Source organism: Triticum dicoccoides, chromosome 2B (genome assembly GCF_002162155.2).
Source record: "Triticum dicoccoides isolate Atlit2015 ecotype Zavitan chromosome 2B, WEW_v2.0, whole genome shotgun sequence".
NCBI lineage: Eukaryota > Viridiplantae > Streptophyta > Magnoliopsida > Poales > Poaceae > Triticum > Triticum dicoccoides.
In genome coordinates, this window is record NC_041383.1 from 77,601,311 (window position 1) to 77,610,607 (window position 9,297).

Consider the following 9,297-nt stretch of genomic DNA (forward strand, 5'->3'; position numbering starts at 1 on the left):
TTTGTTCATATTATGTTAGATTTATTTGTTAGATTAGATGTGGTGTAATTTAGATATGTAGTTCGTATTGTGTAATTTAGATTGTGTAATTAATTTGTTCATATTATGTTAGATTTTTTTTCTGTTAGTAGATTTTTTTTGTTAGATTTTGTTAGATTTTTTATGATTTTTGTTAGATTTTGTTAGATTTTTTTAATTTTTTTGTAGTTCATAGATTTTTTTGTTGGATGTGTAGTAATTTAGATGTGTAGTTCATAGATTTTTTTTCATATTGTGCAATTAATTTGTTCATATTGTGTTAGATTTTTTTTCTGTTAATAGATTTTTTGGGTGATATTATTGTTGAATATGCATGTTTGTATGTTCATATATATGCAAAGATCGAATATGTCAAATTTTTATGATTTTTTTCTGTTCATAGAATCTTTATGATTTTTTTCTATTGTAATTTTGTTTATAGAATTTTAATGATTTTTTTGTTCATAGTATTTAGAAAAAGGAAAAAAATAAGAAGAGAAAGTGTTTAATATAATTAGTTAGAAAAATACTAGTTTATTTTTAGTAAGTATTACTTTATTTTATTTATAGTAAGTGCTTCATATATAGTTGAACTAGCTAGTTGATTTATAAACTACTTTATTTTACTATATATAGAAGTAGTTTGTTTTTAGTAAGTACTTCTTTATTTATTTATAGGAAGTGTTTAGTAGTTGAACTAGCTAGTTGATTTAATTAATAAAACTACTTTATTTAACTATATATAGAAGTAGTTCCCGCATCGACGTCAGCGATGCCTATCCCGCATCCTCGTCGTCGTCGACTCGGCGGTGGAGGCTTGCTTGATCAGGGCCATGTTCGGGACTGAGCTCCGCTGGGCTGGTATTGGGAGGTGCTACCTTCCGGGGGACGTAGGTTGGTGAGGAGGCAACCCGTTGTTGACCCGATCCTTATTTGGTGGCGGTCGCGTGGGCCAGTGACGGTGCCGAGGCTTCCGGACACCGCGGAGGTGGTACGTCACCGTGTCAGCGAGGAGGACGAGCACGTCCGTCGCTACATGGTTGCATTGGAGGGCAGGTTCGACAATACCTGGCAGGTTCTTCAGGGATCTCACCGGAGCTATGATCCTGTGATGGTTCCTTATCTTTGGGTGTCCACCGCCCGCGTCGATACCCGTCGGGCGCTACGGTTCTAGTTGTATTAGTGATGCTATATTAGTGATAATATTCGACGATGTACGGAGACCAAGAGATGATGTACTTTTGCTTATAATTATTAAATGCATGCTAATTTGAATACTACTTTATTTTATGATTTGGTTTTGCTTATTTTATGATTTGGTTTTGCTTACTGAATGCTCATATTGGATAAGTTCTCCTTCATTCCCGTGTGCTAGACAATTTGGTGTAATAATGCACTCGGGAATAAAAGGAGGAGCTACGTACATCACTGATAGTCAACCCGTGATTAATAATCTAGTTTAATATTTGAATTATGAACATAGGCCAGAAATGTCGTACTCGGACGACGAAAACTGCCCGGGGGAGTGCGACTGGTGCCACGACGACCGAGGTATCTGCGACAGGTTCATTGAGCTGGACGAAGATCGTCGCTTCAGCATTAAGCTCGAGGAGACCTTCGATGTTCATACGGTACGCAACCGACGACAATAGATTTTTTCGTAATTAATCATGACTTCATCTATTTTAATCATGACAATATTTTTCATCTTTTCCAATTCGACTAGCTTATCCCATGCTTTGCAAGACGCTATGTCTTGGAGAGGATGGGTTTTGAAGAGCATGAAAGTTTCGAAACCAAAAAAATTATCATAAGTACCAATCATGGTGTGGATTTTCAAGTAAAGCTGTACAAGGCTCGGAGTGTAACCCATTTTGGTTGCAAAAATTGGAAAGCACTTTGCAAGATGTATGGTCTTGATGAAGGTATGCTTGTCACCATGGATCTTGGTGATCCTATAATCGAGCAAGAGAGACCTTCGATTTGGGTCCTTGTGGATACACCTCCAATTCTCCCCCCATGTGAGCTTAACATAGTTATTAAGTAATTTATATTGTTTATTTCAAAATAGTTGACAACTTATCTCCATTGACAGCTTATTTTCATTCTTCAAAGAATGTGCGGAAGATGGTAGACAGAACCTACTACACCGAAGGCTCCGAATTAACTTATCAGGAGAAAAATCATCTGGTCGCATTTTGTACTAATCTAGAGAATTACAATATCTACAATCAAACTCCTCAACGTTATGGTCAATACGTGCCACTAGTGCACGTGTTGAACTATGGTAACTACCATGGAGATACCCTGGTAAGATTATTTTTTACTATATTACAACATCCGTGCATCTTTTTGCACGCTTCTAAAACTATAGTACATCATTGCTAACTACGAAGTTATTACTATGTTTTTCAACAGATAATCCCGAATGATTGTGTGCCTCATCTGATGTATACGCATGGTAGCCTTCATGTTTTGAACATACAACCAGGTCGTCCTTCGAATCTCAACTGTCCATACCGGGTTTCTAAAAGAAGTGGAGACATAACAATCAAAGAATGGAAAAAATGTATGGACAGTCGCAAGGAGCTTCTTGGAAGCAACAAGCAGCGAAGGGCAAGAATTGGAGACAGGATGATCGCCATTCTTCATAATGGAGAGTCAGGGTCTATATTGTTTTATGCTATTTTACCTTAAGGGTGTTTAGGTCCTACCTGATACTGATGATCATGTGCTAAGAACAATTATGTAGGATTGGGTTCGATGACTATGAGGATGATGATTGTATGACTTATTATTAATAACGAGTAGAAGTTGTATGATGATGCATAGGACTTGTTATTATACATGATGATGTATGATGCGAGCATGCATGAGCATGTTATATCAGCGGGTGAAATGAACATAGCAGCAACGTTGATAAACCAAGGACGAAGATATAAGAGAGGACACTTCTCTCTATTAGCTAGCTAATAACAACCTAAAAATAACCCCGAAAGCAGTCACTTTTGTAAAAAAATATATGGACTTTTGGTCCCAGTTGGTGCCACCAACCGGGACCAAAGGCCCCCCTGACTGGGCTCGGCGGACCGGCCACGTGGAGGCACATCTGTCCCGGTTCGTGTTTGAACCGGGACTAATGAGTGGAGGTATTTGTAACGACCCATTAGTCCCGGTTCATGATCCGGGACTAAAGGCCCTTACGAACCGGGACTAATTGGTGTTTTTCTACTAGTGTTGTATGATTACTCCTGGGTTTATGCCGCTCCCTTGAAATTTCCACTTGACTATTTAAAGTTATATCGTACTATGCAGCAATATTTATGGATGAAGATGACATTGCAACGTATACAATCAAGACCATTGATGATCCACGGGCCTTAAACAAGACATTATACCTAAGACCGCTGGAGAACATCCTTAGTCAAAATGAGTTGATTGCTAAATGGGAAAAGCTTTCAGGAAAGGCTCTTGAGAAAATTCCCATTCCCAGTGCTGAATTCTTGGCTTCAATGGAAGGTAAGAGAAAAACATTTATTGCTTGAGTGTAAAGTATAATATATCTCAGTTTTTTTCTCAACTTAGTAGTACCAATATATGGTGGAAGGGCACATCAAATTTCTAGGAAATTAATACCCTTTTTCATGTCATTTTCTTACTAGGACAATGGAATTAATTGTGTCTAATATTTTTTTAATACAAAGTTCTATAGGACGATATTTGTCCTTGTGGAGAGTTATCATATGACATATACAACATAATTATGTTAGACTTCTCCTGAAAGCTTGAGAGACAGACACTAGTAGAAAAAGGGTCAAATGTGAGACACATTAGTCCTGGTTTGTAACAGAACCGGCACTAATGTGTCCATTAGTGCCGGTTCCAACGGCTAGGCGGGAGGAGCTCTTTAGTACCGGTTCGTGGTGAACCTTTAGCACCGGTTCGTGCCACGAACCGGTACTAAAGAAAGTGGTGGCAGGATGTTGTCAGAGTGGGGCCCTTCCAGCACCTTTAGTACCGGTTCGTGACACGAACCAATACTAAAGGTCGTCTTATATAAACCCTTCGTCCACCCGCACTCTGTTCTTCCCCCTTTCCCCTCTCCCTCTCCTCTGTTCTTCCCTTCTTCCTCTCGAGTTCATCACAAAATTTGCCCCAAATTTGTCAAGATTTGCAGGCCCCCATCCATTCAAATGATCACCAAGGTTAGCAACTTTGTCCTTTCATCTCTCATTGCTAGATTAGCTCTTGCATTGGTTTATATAGTGACTAATTGTGGGTTTTAGTAATTTGGGAGGAATTATATGTGGTAGTATTTGATTTATATGCAATTTGAGGTCAAAATAACACTTAGTTTGCATATTTAGGTGTGTTTTACTTAGTGCCTTCTAAATCTCCGTCGTAACCACCGTCGATCGCCCGCACCGTCCCGTCGCCGGCACCACCTTGTGGTGAGCCTCTTGTTCATGAAATTTTATATAAAAAATTGATGTTTGTGTGATTTGAATATATAGTTACTCGTATAATTATCTTACCCGTACGTTGTTTGTTATACATAGTGCCATGGTTTTGATATCCGTCCCCGTCGGCCCTCGTCCTTGTTATGATTCGGATGTGGTATATTCCCTTTTAAAACTATTTGTTGCATTTCGTGTTTATGACAAATTATGCCCATCAAGTTGACATAGATATTTTTATCTAGGAGGTATGTGAACCGGAAATTCCAACCGACCCTATTGTCGAGAGGTTAAATTTAGTTGAAAGAGAAAACGAGTACTTGAAAGAAAAATTGAAAAGAATTGAGGGGGAGAAGATGGAATTGGAGTTGCATGTTGCCAATGTCGTCGACGATCACAAGATCGATATGGAGAAAATGCGCTTGAAGATTAGAAAGATTAGAAAATATGCCATCGATAGTGAGGCTTGGTATCATTATGTTGTTGGATCAATTGTTACCTTAGTTGCGATCTTGATCGCATTTGTTGTTGCATTTAAATGCTTTAGCTAGAGAGTTATTTGTTTGTTGCATTTAAGTGTTGTATGAACTTTATGTATGAACTTGTATTAATTTGGTCTATTCGGTGTTGTGTAATGAAGATGAGCCGACAATGGATGTACGATGACCGATGCTCTCCCCAGTTCGTTGAGGGCGTGCATACTTTTCTGCTTGCGGCTGAGGCAAACAAGCGGGCGGATGGTTTTATGCCTTGTCCATATGCTGGCTGTAAGAATGGTCGCAATTACTCTACGTCAAGAACCATTCACGTCCACCTGTTTGAGTCCGGTTTCATGCCCCACTATAATGTTTGGACCAAGCACGGAGAAAGAGGGGTTATGATGGAAGACAATGAAGAAGAAGAGGACGACGACAACTATCCTGGCCATGGGTTCCCTGAATACGATGATACAACAATGGGGGAAGAAGCTGAGCCGGTAATGCGGGAAGAAGCTGAGCCGACAATGCGGGAAGAAGCTGAAGAAGAGGCATCAGATGAGCCCGTTGATGATCTAGGTCGGGCCATTGCCGATGCAAAGAGAAACTGCGCAAGTGATTTGGAGAAGAAGAAGTTGCAGCGCATGTTAGAGGATCACAAAAAATTGTTGTACCCGAATTGCGTAGGTGACAAGAAAAAGCTGGGCACCACACTGGAATTGCTGCAATGGAAGGCAGAGAATGGTGTATCTGACAAGGGATTTGGAAAGTTGCTAGTAATGATAAAGGATATGCTTCCAAAGAACAACGAATTGCCCGAGAGTACGTACGAAGCAAAGAAGGCTGTCTGCCCTCTAGGGTTAGAGGTGCAGAAGATACATGCATGCCCTAATGATTGCATCCTCTACCACGGTGAGTACGAGGATTTGAACGCTTTCCCGGTATGTGGTGCATTGCGCTATAAGATCAGCCGCGATGACCCTGGTGATGTCGAGGGCGAGCGCCCCAGGAAGAAGATTCCTGCCAAGGTGATGTGGTATTCTCCTATAATACCACGGTTGAAATGTTTGTTCCAAAACAAAGAGCATGCCAAGGCAATGCGATGGCACAGAGAAGACCGTAAGAAAGATGGAAAGTTGAGAGTACCCGCTGACGGGTCGCAGTGGAGAAAAATCGAAAGAAAGTACGGGAAAGAGTTTGCAGATGACGCAAGGAGCGTATGGTTTTGGTCTAAGCGCAGATGGAATTAATCCTTTTGGGGAGCAGAGCAGCAACCATAGCACCTGGCCTGTGACGCTATGTTTGTATAACCTTCCTCCTTGGTTGTGCATGAAGCGGAAGTTCATTATGATGCCAGTGCTCATCCAAGGCCCTAAGCAACCCGGCAACGACATTGATGTGTACCTAAGGCCATTAGTTGAAGAACTCTTACAACTGTGGAATGGAACAGGTGTACGTGCGTGGGATGAGCACATGGGGGAAGAATTTGACCTAAAGGCGTTGCTGTTCGTGACCATCAATGATTGGCCTGCTCTCAGTAACCTTTCAGGACAGACAAACAAGGGATACCGCGGATGCACGCACTGTTTGGATGATATCGACAGTATATATTTGAATAGTTGTAAGAAGAATGTGTACCTGGGACATCGTCGATTTCTTCCGAGCAGGCATCCCGTAAGAAAGAAAGGCAAGCATTTCAAAGGTGAGGCGGATCACCGGACGAAGCCTCGCCACCGTACTAGTGCTGATGTACATGATATGGTCAAGGATTTGAAGGTGATATTTGGAAAGGGTCCTGGCGGACAACCTATTCTGAAGGACGCTGACGACCGTGCACCCATGTGGAAGAAGAAATCTATATTTTGGGACCTGCCATATTGGAAAGACCTAGAGGTCCGCTCCGCAATCGACGTGATGCACGTGACGAAGAATCTTTGCGTGACCCTGTTTGGCTTCTTGGGCGTGTATGGGAAGACAAAAGATACACCTGAGGCACGGGAGGACCAGCAACGTATGCACGGAGAAGACGGCATACATCAGGGTCATGCAAGCTATGCTCTTACCAAAGAAGAGAAGGAAATCTTCTTTGAATGCCTGCTCAGTATTAAGGTACCGTCTGGCTTCTCATCGAATATAAAGGGAATAATAAACATGGCAGAGAAAAAGTTCCAGAACCTAAAGTCTCATGACTGCCACGTGATTATGACGCAACTGCTTCCGGTTGCATTGAGGGGGCTTCTACCGGAAAATGTTCGATTAGCCATTGTGAAGCTATGTGCATTTCTCAATGCAATCTCTCAGAAGGTAATCGATCCAGAAATCATACCAAGGTTACAGAATGATTTGGTGCAATGTCTTGTCAGTTTCGAGTTGGTGTTCCCACCATCCTTCTTCAACATCATGACGCACGTCCTAGTTCACCTATGCGAAGAGATTAACGTTTTGGGTCCTGTATTTCTACACAATATGTTCCCCTTTGAGAGGTTCATGGGAGTCTTAAAGAAATATGTTCATAACCGTGCTAGGCCAGAAGGAAGCATCTCCAAGGGCCATCAAAATGAGGAGGTCATTGAGTTTTGTATTGACTTTATTCCTGACCTTAAGCCGATTGGTGTTCCTGAATCGCGGCATAAGGGCAGACTGGATGGAAAAGGCACGCTAGGAGGGGAACAAATAATATGTATGGACGGACATTCTCTCACTGAAGCACACTACACAGTTCTACAGAATTCCGCCTTGGTAGCTCCGTATATGGATGAACACAAGAATTTTCTACGCTCCAAACACCCGGAGCGGTCTGATGACTGGATTACACGTGAACAAACCAGGAGTTACGCCAGCTGGTTGCAGACACGTACCATGCATGACACCTCTATTGAAGATGACATGTACTTGCTGTCCTAGTTACCATCTTCGAATATAATGACTTTCAAAGGATACGAGATAAATGGTAATACATTTTACACGATCGCCCAAGATAAGAAGAGCACCAACCAAAACAGTGGTGTCCGCTTTGATGCAGAAACCAAGACGGGAAAGGAAACATATTATGGTTATATACAGGACATATGGGAACTTGACTATCGACGTGGTTTAAAGGTCCCTTTGTTTCGGTGCAAATGGGTCAATATGACACGAGGCGGGGTAACGGAAGACCCGCAGTACGGAATGACAACAATGGATCTCAACAATCTTGCGTATGCGGACGAACCATTCGTCCTAGCCAATGATGTGGCACAGGTTTTCTATGTGAAGGACATGTCTACCAAGCCAAGAAAAAGAAAAGATAAGGAAGTGAATGCATCGTACGATGAGCCAAAGCGGCACATAGTTCTTTCTGGGAAGAGAAACATCGTGGGAGTGGATGGAAAGACAGAAAAGTCAGAAGATTATGAAAAGTTTGATGAAATTGCTCCATTCACAGTGAATATTGACCCGAGCATCCCGTTAAATGATGAAGATTTTCCATGGTTACGGCGCAAAGGGACACACGCGAAGAAAAAGTTTCACACCCAAAGATCTGGGATGTGATCGGCTTCACTATCATCACTTTCTTCTGTGTTTCACACCCAGAGGGGAATCTCTGTAATAGTTAGGGTAGTTATGTGTTTTGGCATTTGAAACGCGAAGAAATTTTATGTGCAAACAAATTCTTTCATGCCTTTACTGATTTTTAAAGTTAAGTTATTCACAAACTAGTGATTCACACTAATTTCAAATAATTCAAAATTTAAACTATTCAAATTTAAAAACTACGGGCACTAACAAAAAGTTTGTAATTTTTTGTACCTAAAGCAAAAATATTCACAAAGAAACTCTAAATACACAAAAAACAACACAAAAATAAATAAAGCAAAAAAAATAATAAAAAAAAGCCCGCCTACTAGGCCAGAGCGGCCTGCATACGACTAGAAACCCAACCTGTTGTTGGGCCAGGATGCAGGCCCGCAAAGGCCAAGTGGGCCCACAGGGCATCAAAGAACACGTAGGCCCAGTAGGCCTGCTTTGGAGAGGAGCTCGAGAGAGCGACCGCACGGAGGTTTATAAACCAGTGCGGTCGCCCCTCAGCTAGCGAGGTGGGACTAAACTTGCTGCACCGCACCTGCGCCAGCGCACCCCCTTTAGTACCGGGTGGTGGCACAAACCGGTACTAAAGGGGGGCCTTTAGTACCGGTTTGTGCCACCACCCGGTACTAAAGGGGGTCGCTTCCCGCCGCTTGGGCTGGCCAAAACTGGCCTTTAGTACCGGTTGGTGGCACAAACCGGTACTAAAGGCCCCTCCTATATAAACAACACTTACGAAAATTTCAGTTTCTCATCTGGCTTCTTCTCCTCTGCACCGTCGC

The 9,297-nt window shown here is 42.0% G+C and overlaps 1 pseudogene; it reads left to right on the forward strand.

Moving 5' to 3' along the window:
• Positions 1–9,297, forward strand: part of LOC119360510 — a 19,211-nt pseudogene that overhangs the window by 4,702 nt on the left and 5,212 nt on the right.